The sequence below is a fragment of the Rhinopithecus bieti genome, unplaced genomic scaffold (assembly GCF_001698545.2).
Source record: "Rhinopithecus bieti isolate Rb0 unplaced genomic scaffold, ASM169854v2 scaffold_27306, whole genome shotgun sequence".
Taxonomy (NCBI): domain Eukaryota; kingdom Metazoa; phylum Chordata; class Mammalia; order Primates; family Cercopithecidae; genus Rhinopithecus; species Rhinopithecus bieti.
This window is the reverse complement of record NW_016812395.1, coordinates 826,254-841,169: the sequence shown is the minus strand read 5'-3', so window position 1 is coordinate 841,169 and position 14,916 is coordinate 826,254. Positions and strand designations below refer to the sequence as shown.

Genomic DNA, 14,916 nt, shown 5'->3' with positions numbered 1-14,916 from the left:
TTAACTCTGCATCCCTTTAAAAGTTTTTCTTTCTGTGAAGATAAAAGTTCCTTAATATAGTGTCTTTGAGAATGGATTCTGTTTTAATGAAGTAAAATCTCCCCTAATGTAGATGCTGTTTCATAAGTTATACTTTTTAGCAAAAAAAGTTTTAAGAATACACGATAAGCTGTAATTTCATGAGTATGGTTTACAGAAAATCCATCTATAATTGGCCATATTAAAACGTAGCTGAATTAATTTTGAATGGCAATACTCTGAAATCTACTCACATGCCAATACAATGATTTTCAAACAAAAAAGGATTAAAAGTCTGACATACTATGTATTTTCCTGTTTACTGTCCATCTCCCTTCAGCTGTATGCTCAATAAATATCTGGGGAAAGAATGAAGACATACATGTGGGTATTTAGAAGGGTTATAACACCACCCACAAACTGACCTCTGTATCTCCACCATCCAACACCCACCCACTCACAATCTATAGACACGACAGGACTAAATCAGGCCTTTTCAGTTTGCTTTCCCATCCTGCTTGATGGCCACACAGATTACCAACAGATCAAAGTGGGCCTGGCCCAGGTCTCAATAGTGAAGTGGAGAAGGTAAGTCTCAAATGGTTTTCAAGGACAATGTATCTGTGGGAATACCATCTTCCTGCAAGACATATTTTCTGCAAAGACAAAATGAGTTATCCTTAACAATTTATGTTTGGGTTGTGATGTAGATAGACTGCAAGGGAAGAAACAAAGTTCACCAGGGATTAGCTACCATGAGATTACTGAGATTTTGCTTTGTCGGAGGCTAAATGTAACTTTGTGAAATGTGGGAAAAAATGCCTTATACATCTCAAGTAAATAAAGTACTGTGATGCCTAGCCCCTCCCTGGGTAGTCACATTCCTCATAACAAGCTTCTACTGAGTATACAGAAGGGGCAAAAAAGTAAAAACCGGCAAAATCTGGAATAGACAACCCTGCTACAGTTGGCACACATATCAAGTAATCCCTAACTCCAGAAATGGCAAGGACCATTTAGAGCCCTACATAGGCCCTCTAAAGATGATGTTCATGAGTGGTAGGGAATACCCAATGCATGAGTTAACAGGACAGTGCAATCACATTCATGGCACACTAGAGATGTGACCATACAATCGTTAAGTTCAATACCCTAATTTTACAGAAAACTTAAGGCCCAGGGACCTGCTAAATACTATAACGTAACACAACTGGGATTTAAATATAGGATCTCTGACTGTCATTCCAGTAGGCATTAAAATAAGCATTAAAATATGCTTATTTATGTTACCGTTTTGGAGAAGGAAAATATATACATACACACAACACACTCCATTTCTTCAGTTTAATACTTACAATTTAATGTATTAAAAATATGTTGTAACATGAAAAATCTGAATTATAAAAAATTAAGGCCAGGAGAGGTAGCTCACACCTATAAATCCAGCACTTTGGGAGGCCAAGGTGGGAGGATCTCTTGAGCCCAGATTTGGAGCCCAGCCTGGGCAATATAGAGAGACCGCCATCTCCACCCAAAAAAAAAAAAAATTGAGCCAGGTGTGGCGGTGTGCCTGAAGCCCCAATTACTTGGGAGGCTGAGGCAGGAGGAATGCCTGATCCTGGGAGTTTGAGGTGGCAGTGAGCACTGATTGTGCCACTGCACTTCACACTGATTGTGCCACTGTGACAGAGCAAGCCCCTGTCTCAACAAACAAAAATTTTAAACTTTATTTATTTATTTTTTATTTTTATTTTTGAGACGGAGTCTCGCTCTGTCGCCCAGGCTGGAGTGCAGTGGCCGGATCTCAGCTCACTGCAAGCTCCGCCTCCCAGGCTCACGCCATTCTCCTGCCTCAGCCTCCCGAGTAGCTGGGACTACAGGCGCCTGCCACCTCGCCCGGCTAATTTTTTGTATTTTTTAGTAGAGACGGGGTTTCACCATGTTAGCCAGGATGGTCTCGATCTCCTGACCTTGTGATCCGCCTGTCTCGGCCTCCCAAAGTGCTGGGATTACAGGCTTGAGCCACTGCGCCCGGCCAATTTTAAACTTTAATTTGAATCTCTCTAAAGTTCTTTCACCTTCAAGTAATTTATAAACCTACATATAACAATTCTTTTAAAACTTCTAAAATCACTTTCTCCCCAGTCCCACCCCAATTTAATTATTCCTTTCAGGATCTAGCTATAAATACAGTTTCTGCCACTAGACAACGGTCTTCTCATACACGGGGAACAGTCTTTTGTTACCAACAAAAATAACAAAATGCAAACTTCAAGTCGATGAGTAAGGTGAAAAAATAAACTTAAGCCCCTTATACTACACATTCAAATTTTTTAAGATGAAATTTCTTTGACTTTTTCATATTACCAATTTTAACGATCTAGGGAAAAAAAACTACGGTATATGACAGCAAATTAAATAGTAGTCTTCTATTTATTTTAATAATTAAAAACTAATTTTAAGTTGTCTTGACTCCTTAACTTTAGCATACTGTAAGTTAATGTGGATTTTTTCCCTTTCAAGAAGGCTTTTTTCCAAAGCCCATTTAGCAAGTTTCCTTTTCTTGCCAATTTGACTTAGTGTATTTCCAGTGCTATAAAATGTAAGCATTAGGAATGCATCTTTGTGTTAAATGTTTTGGTCTCTCAAACGATTTCATCTTTGATGGATACAATAGATCTAACAAGGTTCCCCCTTTAACAATTCCTTATCTGCCTAACCTCATAGGGAGGAGGTATTGTTTAGATTTTCCCTGTTGCGGGCTTCATTACACTAGATCTCTTCCATCTTAACTATAAATCACAGTTCAAGCTTGAGAGCAGCTGCCACTGTCCAGACATGTGGCTAGTGGGTGTCATTGTCTTTTTCATTTTCCTCATTTCAAACCCTCCCTTCCCTTGTCACCTAAAGCCATTTTATCTAAAGGTTCTTTGCTTCCCTGCTTTCACGCCGCCACCCCCACCCCTTAACCACCGGACTTGTTCTTCCAGGTCAGCCCAGTCAGATACAATATTACTCTATGTTTTTCCTGTGGCGGAGGCGGAGAGATGTCAGAACGGGCTGCACCTCTTGCGAACCCCTTCTCAAGACTGTCAACAAGGAAACAACTTCAGCAGCCTATCTCCCCAAAGTACCTCGCTAAACGAAAAAGTTATTGTTAATTATGATATGGAACCTTTCCCACGCCCAATCTTGACATACCGGCCCCACCTCAATTTTCAAGCTAATAAACAACAGCTCATCTTCCGCTTCATCACAAAGGGTGGTATCCAGTCCGCACCTCACGGACCACCAACAAAATCCTCACTCTCAAGTCGATCCCTCGAACCCAGGTGCCCCGCAATCCTAAGCCCGGCCGCGTTTCCCGACCCCAGCTCACTGCCCTTCCTCCTCTACCCTGCCTCTGCCCCACATCCAGCCGAGTTCGTGTCAACTCCAGACAGGGAGCAGAGAGCTCCGCGAGGGCTCCCCGAGGTCAGAAGCGCCGGCCTCGGACAAGCCCCGGGCGACCCCAGCCCCCCACGGGTGCCCCCCTTGTCCCCGCGCCCACAACAAGCACCCCACCTCCGGGCTCCTCCCCACTCACCTAAACGCCATCCCGCAAGCGTGCCTTGTGCGCAGCTGCCGGAGTGCATGCCCGCCTTCTCACTTCCTTTCTCGGCCAGTATCTCTCAGGCCCGGGTCAGAACGATCTTCTTCGTCTCTTCCCCTCATACAGGACGCAGAGCAAGGCAGCCGGCGGGCCTCGGGGTCCGCACCCGCGGCTCCCAGCGGCTGCGAGCGGGAGGAGGAGAAAAGAAGGAAAGAGAAAGAGAGGAGAAGGAGAGTTCTTGGGGGTGGATGTGGGGAGGGACGTGCGGGGAGGCAGCGGCAGCGATCAGGAAAGGCGGGCGAGCGCGACAGCCGCGCGTGCCCGGCGAGCGGGCGTCGATCTGCTTTCCTCACCGCGCCCGAGAAAGCTCGTACGTCTGAGGGCCGCGCCCCTCGGGCCTCATTCTCCCGGCCGGGGTCGCGTCCGGCCCCCCCTCTCACTCGTCTCCCTCCCGGGCCCTGGCGCCAGTAAGTGAAGGCCCGCCTGGTCCGCGGCTGCTCTGCCGGAACTGAGCGGACTAGGGCGGCGCCTCTCACAGGCCACCGCTGAGAGAGGCCCCTACCCTGGCCTACTGGTTTGGGGATTAGCACCCCCCCGCCCGCGGCGAGCAACTGCCTCCATCACCGGCGACCTGTCCCGGCCGGCCAGGTTGCCGGCAAGAAACGGACGCGTCACGCCAAGCGGTCGAAATCCGAACGGCCTGCCAGAGAGGAAAGCAGCGGCGGCCGGCGGCGGCGGCGCTGCCTGCCAGAGCCTGCCGCGGCCCGGGCAGCCTGGGGAGGCTGGGGGCGGAGGGCGGCGCGGAAGGAGCGGCCCGAGCCGCAGCGCTACGGCGGCCCGGTGGGGCCTCCAGCGTTCGCCTGCAGGGCGGCGTGGGGCGTGGCGGGCCTCTGGTGGCGCCGCGCCTAGCACTTCGGGCTCTTGGCTGCGGCCGAGTTGCGGGGGCAGAGATCCCCCCCCATCTCGGCACCCCTGCTCCTGCCGAATGAACAGGACTTCTGGCTACTCTGCATCGGCTTCTCTAACTTTCTGATGGGGGTGCAATCCTTTGCATTCCAGGGGTCACAGGAACACCCGCATCGCCAGTTCTCAGCCACACTGGGTCTCCGCCTGCATCACTGGACTCTAAAATTTCCTCCTTCCCCGGTGCACGGAAGTGCTATCCAGGACTGTGCTCTCCGACTACCTCAGGGAGGATTCTGTTTTGGGAAAAGTAAGCCAAAACCTATTGATTTAGAGTTCTAAAATGTTTCACTTTTTTCTCTCTGTCGGATGAATCAGTCAACTGTAGACTTCAGGTCCCTTCTGAATCGACTCAGTTAAGGTGAATGGTTGTGAATGAGGTCCCTTAGAGCCCTGTGTTTCTGTGCCTTTAATACTAAGATTTAGTCCAGGACATGTAAACAAGTTTAGAATGGAAAAGCTTTAAGTACAAACAGATTAACAAGTTTAGAATGGAAAAGCTTTAAGTACAAACAGATTAACACACGTGACCATGTGTTTGCATTAGTCTGAGTGTAGAACTCAAATTTCTGCAGTATTTAATTTCTACGGTTTCCTTCTGAGCAGAAAAAGAATACCATAAAAATATATGCAAACATTTTATATGGTGATCTAGGGTCACATCTCCGAGTTCTAAGCTACTGTGGCACCATCCACACAGGTTCCCTAGTGTTTACTATGCATCTGTCACTGTTTTGTTCTTTTACGTTGCCTAACTGGAGGCTTCTCCTAACGCAACCATCCAAACCTAAGGAAGGAGAAACTTAAGTGACTTTGTGAACTTAGTGAAGTGACTGGATTTGGGAAGGCTAAAACCCAGAGGAAATAAAATGGAAAACTTGAAGGTGACAAATTAAAGTGGAAAAATAGATTAATTTTTTTAAACTTTATTGTCCTGAGAAACAAATCTATAAATTAATTTTATTTTAGAGACTATCTCTAGATTACTGGAAATAAAGGATTCATTATACTCTTAGATCAGGTATAATACTGATTTCTGTGTATACGTTAATAAACTTTTTTAGAACAAGTTCCATTTCTTTTATTTTTTTCTTCCCTTCTTTCACAGGTGTTGATCCATTTCTAATTCATCTTTGTTTCTTCATAATGGAGTGTTGTGCCAGGTACTGTTGAGGGTACTAGCTGATCACCAAACCCATTTACTCTTCTTTCTTAGTATAGAATTGCATTGTCCAGCCTCACTTGAAGTTAGGTGTAGCCATCCAGGCTTAATCTATTGTTAAAAAAACAAGAAACTCCCACAATCTTTAATGCTCTTTCCCTTCTTTTTTTTTTTCTTTTGGTAGAGATGGCATCTCACCATGTTGAACTCCTGGCCTCAAGCGATCCTCCTGCCTCAGCCTCCCAGGGCTGAGAATAAAGACATAAGCCACCATGCTCAGCCTCTCTTTTCCCTTCTATGGCCACATGCTGAAGATGGCAGAACCACAAGTTAGGAGTCTTAGTTCCTGAATTGGAACTCTTGGAGAAGAACCATCTACACATTAGGAATACTTATTTTGGACTTCACATGAACGAAGCAGACTCTTCAGTTACGTTTAGCTGTCAGCTTTATCGTAACAACATACTTGGGATTCATTGATGAACAAGACAAGCTGGCACCTGTAGTCCCAGCACTTTGGGAGGCTAAGGCAAGAGAATGACTTGAGGCCAGGAGTTCCAGATGAAACTGGGCAACATAGCAAGACGCTGTCTCTACAAAAAACAGAAAAATTAGCCAGGCATGGTGGCATCCACCTGTAGTTGCAGCTGCTCAGGAGACTGAGGTGGAAGGATCGCTTGAGCTCAGGAGTTCAAGGCTGCAGTGAACTATGAGATGATAGTGCCACAGCATTCATAATCATCTCATCTGCTTGCTTTGCTTGTTGATTGGTTGCGTGTTTCTCTCATAATTGCAGGGACCTCATCTCTGTCTATTCACTTCTATGTGCCCATCATCTATTATATTGCTGGCATAGAGAAGGCATTTGCTATAAACTTACAGAAACTTGGATAAATGAAAGGCACCATGCTAAGACAAGCATGATACCTGCCCTTTTGAACCTTACAGTATAGAGCAGGGAAAAGATATTAAGTCAGTAGTGAATATACAATTACAAATCTGTTAAGTATGATTAAAGAATAGAGTGCTGTGAGGGAATCTACTTTGGATTATAGATTCACGGGTGGCTTCCCTGAAGAAGTAACATTTAAATTGAGACCTGAGAGAAGAGTAGACATTAGCCAAACTAAGTCATGAAGAACTTTCCAGGCAAAGTCTCTTGGGGTAGGGGGAAGCTTGGCAAGTTTCAGGAAACAAAACAAGGCAGTGTGGCTGAAAGTTAGGATCAAGGGGAATGGTGCCAGTCAGGATGAAGAGGGAGCTAGGAACCAGATCATTCAGAATCTTGTAGGCCATGTTAGGGGGTTGCAATTTCATCCTAATAGCAATGGAAATTCATTGAAAGGTTTTAAAAGTAGGGGATAAAGTGATCCAATTGGTGATTTAAAAATAATCCCTCTGTTACATGGAGAATGGATTGGAGGGGGACAAGTGAGGATGTGGCAAAACATTAAGGAATTTATTACAACAGTGCAGGATGGCTTGGTCGGGTCCAGGGCCACCAAGCCAGGTTGTGGAGATCATGCCCTGCACAAGGGAGCAAGTGTGGCTGAAATCCAGCCCCACTATCTGCCCAAAAGAAGAGGCTTCTTTCTCTAATTTGCATAAAGGTTAGCCCAGAAATGACAGTGGTGGCATGGAGATGGAGCAAAGTAGACAGATTCGGGATATACTTTGGTGGCAGAATAAATCGGACTTAGTTAACTGGAGTGCAGGTTAGAGGGAGAAAGAGGTCACAAATGCATACCAGGTTTCTGCTGGGAACCAGTGAACAGTTGGAAATGCCATTTGTAGAGATAGGCTAGATGGAAGATTTGAAGGTAAAGTGCAGTTATCAGTTTCAGAAGAATAAACTCCTCTGAGATATGACCTAACCCTCCCAGAAGGAATGATTTGCATCTTCCTTTGAGAGGACAACTCATCCTCTTCCCTTGCTGGGCTTACCCAAAAGGTGGTGGTGCTTGAGGGTGGAGTGGTGTAGGAGTAGTCTTAGGAGATGGGCACTCGTATCCACTTGAAACTCAAGATATTAACTCAGATCTATAGCAAAAATAGAGTAAGATCTAGAGATAAAGGCTGATGCGTCTTTGGATATTTTTCTATCTTTTCTTTTTTTTTTTTTTTTTGTTTTTTTTTTTTTGAAGACAAGTCTGCTCTGTCACCCTCAGGCTGGAGTGCAGGGGCGCTAAGATCTCAGCTCTCACTGCAACCTCCTACCTCCCGGGTTTCACACCATGTCTCCTGTCTCTCAGCTCTTCAAGTAGCTGTGACTTTACAGGCGCCTGCCACCACGCTTCATAACACTTATTTTTTGTATTTTAATAAAAACAGGGTTCCCTTCACTGCTGTTCGCCAGAGATGGTCTCGATCTCACTGAGCCTTGTGATCCCGCCGTCGGCTCCACTAGTGGTGGGAGGATTACAGGCTGAGCCAACCAGCGCTCTGGGCACTATTTTTCAATCTTTTATTGACAAGGTACACAGGGGGAGTGGCAGGACGGTTTGATCGTATTTACCATGGAAATTATGATACAGGCAAGGCCAACGGTGGCTCACTCCTGTAAAACCCAGCCACTTTGGGATGGCTGAGGCAGCGTGAATTACATTCCTGAGGTCAGGAGTTCAATGTACCAGCCTGGGCCAACTATGGTGGAAAGACCCCATCTCTAAATAAAAATCAAATTATGGCATGGTATCGTCAGATGTGGTTGGCGGGATGCCTGTATCGCTACTCAGGAGGCTGGCGGTAGAGAGGGGGGGAATCGCATTGAACCCGGGAAGGGCAGAGTTGCAGTGAGCGCAGATCACACCGACTGCACTCCCCAGCCAGGCAACAGAGTGAGACTCTGGTCTCAATAAAAAAAAAAAGAAAAAGAAGAGAGAGAAAGAAAAGAAATTATGAGTAACATCCTCCTGAGTATATATGGTTTTTTAACTTTTAATCATTAATGTTGTTTGGTGTGAGATAAATCCAGTCTCAGTATTCACTTGTACTGGCTCCTTGCAGTTTTCGAAACATTACCAGATTCTTTTCTGAATTCTAAATATCTTATCCTCTAAATTTTGAAATATATTTTTCCTTTTTTATGTTTTATTTGTTGTTTCTTGTTATTATGTTTGTTTTTTTGGAGACAGAGTCGTCGGAACTTTGTTGCCTGGGTTGGAGTGCAGTGGAGCAATCCTCACGCTCACTGCATACCGCCGCCTCTGGAGTTCAAGCAATTCTCCTGCTCAGCCTCCCGAGTTTAGCTGGGATTACAGGCACCCACATAGACTAAACCCAGCATATATTGTTTCTTTACATAATTGCTTTCCTGAGTACCATTTTTGCCTCTCAGTTTGCACTCTCAATTCCTATTACCTAATTCCCCCTCATCATTTCCCTTCCATCTGTTAGTTTTGCTGCGTACTGGGCTGCTTTGGCTTTTCTTCTGGATAATTTTCCCATTGTTTCCAAAGAGTCAAATAATATCAAGCAATAAAAGATTTGATCTGGTTTTAGCACTTTATGGTGGTGTGCACTTTCATAGTCCTTTCTCATATAGATATACATTCGCAGTGGAACCTCCAAAGATTTAATAATTCTGGAGGGTAAAATTTAAATTAATGTGGGCATATTTGATTGATGTTAAAAGCCAATATTAGGTTATATAAATAAAAAATAACATCATGTTTACTTGACTAAAAAAAACTATATGATGCCTCCAGTAGTCTTTCTCAGATAATCTCAGAATTCTGTTAATTTTTAAAACATTCCATAATCTGACTCCTGACATTGGTAGAAGTGGAAAAAAAATTATTTTCCCTCTACCTGTATTAAGTTAGTTCATTGACTGGGGCTCTGCAAATTAGATGGACAAAAGACAGATTAACAAAAGCAAGATTTATTAACCTCTGCGTGACACAGTTATGGGAGTTCTCGGTGATGAGTAACTCAAAAGTGTGGTGGTTAGAACTTGTTCTTACACAGCTTCTTAACAAAATAATAAATTTTTAGAAAAATCCTACAAAGGAAAGGACTGAGTTTCTAGCATAGCAAATTTGGGAAGGTAAATATATGAGAGAACTAGCAGAAGATGAAAGCTAGGTAATAAAATTTGTTATGTATTATTGAATCCTAGGGGTCCACAGGTGTCTCCAGTGATTAACTTCTGTCCTTCCTGGTAAAGGGGTGGGGGTGTGGGAGTGGACGGGGAGGAGACACCTTTACAAAGCCAGGATTACAGTTTGGCAAGTCTGGCTCCAGAGCCCATATTCTAAATAACTATGTCGCCTCTGTAACAGTTTAGTTTGTCTTTTATGGTAATGCCCCAGTCCCTCTTCCTCAGTTATACACATGTAGGCACTCATGTTCCAGCGCATTCCCTTCTCCAAATCACCCTCTACCTTTTATCCCCATGCAACGTACTCATGTAAACACCAAGTTCATTCACACCTGTGTTCCTTTATTCATCTTTCAGATGATCCAGAGTGCTCACTGCCACCTTTCTTTTATTTGTTCTCCCCAAAGGCTTCCCAACCTTCAAAGTCTCTTTGAAATTCCATCCTCTCCTAAAAGTTCTTTCTTCTACCTGCATTAACACTATTCTTTCCCTTCTATGTCTTACAGCATTATCTACCTCACACTTTATGCCTAACTGTCCCCAGTAGTGTTTAATTTTCTACTTTTAAGTTTTTGAAGACTAGGCATACACAAAAAGATGAGGCAGCCAACTTAGCAAAAGATGAGAAACATTGATTAAACAGAAACAATCAGTTTTGCTGAAACCACAATAATGGCATGACTAATAGAAGAAAGGCCACTCCAAAATAAATCGTCTGCTTTCTTGCTTTTCATGTAAGCTAACTTGATATTCCACTTTCACTAGTGTGCTTGTTTTTACCTCATTTATTAAGACAATAAATGGATATAATGTATCCTTAGCCAGGCGCAGTGGCTCATTCCTATAATCGCAGCACTTTGGGAGGCCCAGGGGAGCAGATCACCTGAGTTCAGGAGTTTGAAACCGACCTGGCCAACGTGGTGAAACCTGGTCTCTGCGGAAAAAAAAAAAAAAAATCAGCGGGGCGTGATGGCTCATGCCTGTAATCCCAGCCACTTGGAAGGCTGAGGCAGGAGAATTGCTTGAACTTGGGAGGCGAAGGTTGCAGTGAGCCGAAATTGCGCCACTGCACTCCAGCCTGGGTGACAAGAGTGAAACTCAGTCTCCAAAAAAATAAAAAAGAATATAGTGTATCTTTAAACTGGGCGATTCTACTTGTCCTACAGGTAAGGTATCAAGACATTAGACAGGGCAGACAGAGGGAGAACATGGTGTATTAAATAATTTGATTTAGAAAGAAAAGACAGCAAATTTTTATAGAATAAGTGACTATAAAGGGGTATTTGATAAAGAGAACATTCCAAAAAGTTAGAATGTGGTTGCAAAAATAAATAAATACAAATCTAGAGCCATATGGCTTTCTGAGAATTTAAAACCATCCAATGCTAATCTTTTACAGAATAATGAAATTGGAAGCATAAACTCTTAAATTTTCCTAGAATGTTTGATTTCACAATTCTCTAGCATGATGAAAGGTACTTACTTTCAATCTATAGCACTATACTCTACTCTTCTCTATACAGTTGTAATTTTTCCTGGAAAGTCACACCAATGATAGCTACTACTTATTGGATATTTACTTTGTATGAAGCTCTTGACAAGCATTAAGTCAATCCTTAATCCACAACTCAGTGAGATATATATATATATCTCATAAACATATGAGATATATATATCAAAAATATATATATGTATTTTTTTATAGTTGAGAAGGAGAAAAGTTCAACAAGTTAATTGCCCAAAGTTACAGTGTGGCAGAACCAAATACAAATCTAACTTTGTCATTTGCCAAAATCCATGGATGCTCTTAACCATTGTTTCATCCTATTTCTTTCTTAGTCACGTATTTCTAAATATCCTTTTGAGATGACTTCTCACCAGTATTGTGCCATAATTATTTTAAGGCAGGACCACATTATCTCTTTCTTTTGGAACTACCCTCAACAGCTAGTACACTGAAATGAATTTTAAATGTTAATGAATAAGTGGACATTAACCTTTCTAATGAGGTCAGGTTTTCCAAAAAAGTTTTAATGGGAATTTTTTATTAAAAGCCTGCCTTTTAAAGAAATTGAATTTTTAGTTTAGTTTAAAACTTGGAAAAAGAAATTTCCAGGCCCAAATGGTTTCATTGCTGAATTCTATCAAACATTTAGAGAAGAAATAACACCATCTCTTTCAGAAAAAAGAGAACACTTTTCAGCTTATTGTATGAGGCCAGCGAAATCAAATAAAAACAGGACAGAACTACAGATTCATATCCTTCCTGAACATAGATGCAAAGGTTCTCAACAAAATATTAGCAAATAAAAATCAGCAAAATGTTAAAAGAATAATACACCACAACCAACAGGAGGTTCATGCTGGGAATGCCAGCTGGGTAACTATTAGAAAAGCAAGTAAGGGGCCGGGCACAGTGGCTCACGCCTGTAATCCCAGCACTTTGGGAGCTGAGGCAGGAGGATCACAAGGTAAAGAGATCGAGACCATCAACATGGCGAAACCCCGTCTCTACTAAAAATATAAAAATTAGCAGGGCGTGGTGGCATGCACCTGTAGTCCCAGCTACTCAGGAGGCTGAGGCAGGAGAATCACTTGAACCCAGGAGGCAGAGGTTGCAGTGAGCCGTGATCATGCCACTGCACTCTAGCCTGGCGAGAGAGCAAGTCTCCGTCTCAAAAAAAAAAAAAGAAGAAAAAGGAAAAGCAAGTAAGGTTATTGACCACACTAGCAGACTAGAAGAAAAACTACCTGGGCCTGGCACGGTGGCTCACGCCTGTAATCCCAGCACTTTGGGAAGCCAAGGCAGGCAGATCACAAGGTCAGGAGTTTGAGACCAGCCTGACCAACAGGGTGAAACCCCGTCTCTACCAAAAACACAAAAATTAGCCGGGCATGGTGGCACGTGCCTGTAATCCCAGCTACTCAGGAGGTTGAGGAAAGACAGTCACTTGAACCGAGGAGGGGGAGGTTGCAGTGAGCTGAGACTCTGTCTCAAAAAAAATAAATAAATAAAAACGATAACGTCATTTGATGCAGAATAAGCATTTAATAAAATTTAATAGAATTTAATAAAATTCAGCATCCACTTATGCTGAAAACTCTCAGCAAACATACTCAACCTGATAAAGAATATCTTCAAAAAGACCAACTACAGGCAACATTATACTTAATGGCAAAAACTTGAATGCCGTGAATGGAAAGAAGGCAAGGATGTTTACTCTCAAGACTCGTATTCAACAGTATACTGGAAGTCCTAACCAGTATAATCAGGCAAGGAAAAGAAAGACACACAGGCTGGAATGGAGGAAACAAACTGTCCTTACTCAGTCAGCATAATTGTATATGTAGGAACCTACCAAAAAAAAAACTCCTAGAACTTACAATTGAGTTTAACAACTTCACAGGATACGAAGTCAGTGAATGAAAATGAATTCTATTTTTTTTTTAATTATCATTATACTTCAAGTTCTACGGTACATGTGCACAACGTGCAGGTTTGGTACATAGGTATACATGTGCCATGTTGGTTTGCTGTACCCATCAACTCATCATTTACATTAGGTATTTCTCCTAATGCTATCCCTTCCCCAGCCCCCAGCCCCCGACAGGCCCTGGTGTGTGATGTTCCCCACACTATGTCCAACTGATCTCATTGTTCAATTCCCACCTATGAGTGAGAATATGCAATGTTTGGTTTTCTGTCCTTGTGATAGTTTGCTGAGAATGATGGTTTCCAGCTTCATCCATGTTCCTGCAAAGGACATGAACTCATCCTTTTTTATGGCTACATAGAAAAGGATGCATATGTACCACATTTTCTTAATCCAGTCTATCATTGATAGACATTTGGGTTGGTTCCAAGTCTTTGCTATTGGGAATAGTGCTGCAATAAACATAGGTGTGCGTGTGTCTTTATAGTAGCATGATTTATAATCCTTTGGGTATATACCCAGTAATGGGATTGCTGGGTCAAATGGTAATTCTAGTTCTACATCCTTGAGGAATCTCCACACTGGCTTCCACAATAGTTGAACTAATTTACACTCCCACTAACCGTGTAAAAGCGTTCCTATTTCTCCACATCCTCTCCAGCACCTGTTGTTTCCTGACTGTTTAATGATTGCCATTCTAACTGACGTGAGATGGTATCTCATTGTGGTTTTGATTTGCATTTCTCTGATGACCAGTGATAATGAGCATTTTTTCATTTGTCTGTTGGCTGCATAGATGTCTTCTTTTGAGAAGTGTCTGTTTATATCCTTTGCCCACTTTTTGAGGGGATCGTTTGTTTTTTTCTGTAAATTTGTTTGAGTTCTTAGTAGAGTCTGGATATTAACCCTTTGTCAGATGGGTAGATTGCAAAAATTTTCTCCCATTCTGTAGGTTGCCGGTTCACTCTGATGGTAGTTTCTTTTGCTGTGCAGAAGCTATTTAGTTTAAGTAGATCCCATTTGTCTATTTTGGCTTTTGTGCCATTGCTTTTGGTGTTCTAGTCATGAAGTCCTTGCCCATGCTGATGTCCTGAATGGTATTGCCTAGGTTTTCTTCTAGGGTTTTTATGGTTTTAGGTCTAACATTTAAGCCTTTAATCCATCTTGAATTAATTTTTGTATAAGGTGTAAGGAAGAGATTGATCCAGTCAGCTTTCTACATATGGCTAGTCAGTTTTCCCAGCACCATTTATTTAATAGGGAATCCTTTCCCTATTTATTGTTTTTGTCAGGTTTGTCAAAGATCAGATGGTTGTAGATGTCTGGTGTTATTTCTGAGGCTTCTGTTCTCTTCCATCGGTCTATATCTCTGTTTTGGTACCAGTACCATGCTCTTTTGGTTACTGTAGCCTTGTAGTATAGTTTGAAGTCAGGTAGCGTGATGCCTCCAGCTTTATTCTTTTTGCTTAGGATTGTCTTGGCAATGCTGGCTCTTTTTGGTTTCATATGAACTTTAAAGTAGTTTTTTCCAATTCTGTGAAGAAAGTCATTGGTAGCTTGATGGGGATGGCATTGAACCTATACATTACTTTGGGCAGTATGGTCATTTTCACGATATTGATTCTTACTATCCATGAGCATGGAA

General features: G+C 42.7%; 1 long non-coding RNA gene across 2 annotated transcripts in view; it reads left to right on the top strand.

Annotated features, from left to right (window-relative positions):
* The first annotated feature begins 4,336 nt into the window (after positions 1-4,336).
* LOC108544891 (uncharacterized) overlaps positions 4,337-14,916 on the top strand; it is a 38,910-nt gene continuing 28,330 nt past the window's right edge. Inside the window, exons 1-3 of one of the 2 annotated variants that reach the window (XR_001889976.1) lie at positions 4,396-4,823; positions 5,682-5,736; positions 5,920-5,948. This is a non-coding gene — a long non-coding RNA (uncharacterized LOC108544891). Of the gene's footprint in view, positions 4,824-5,681; positions 5,737-5,919; positions 5,949-14,916 lie in introns of those variants that run through there. The other variant, XR_001889975.1, reaches the window with a different exon arrangement.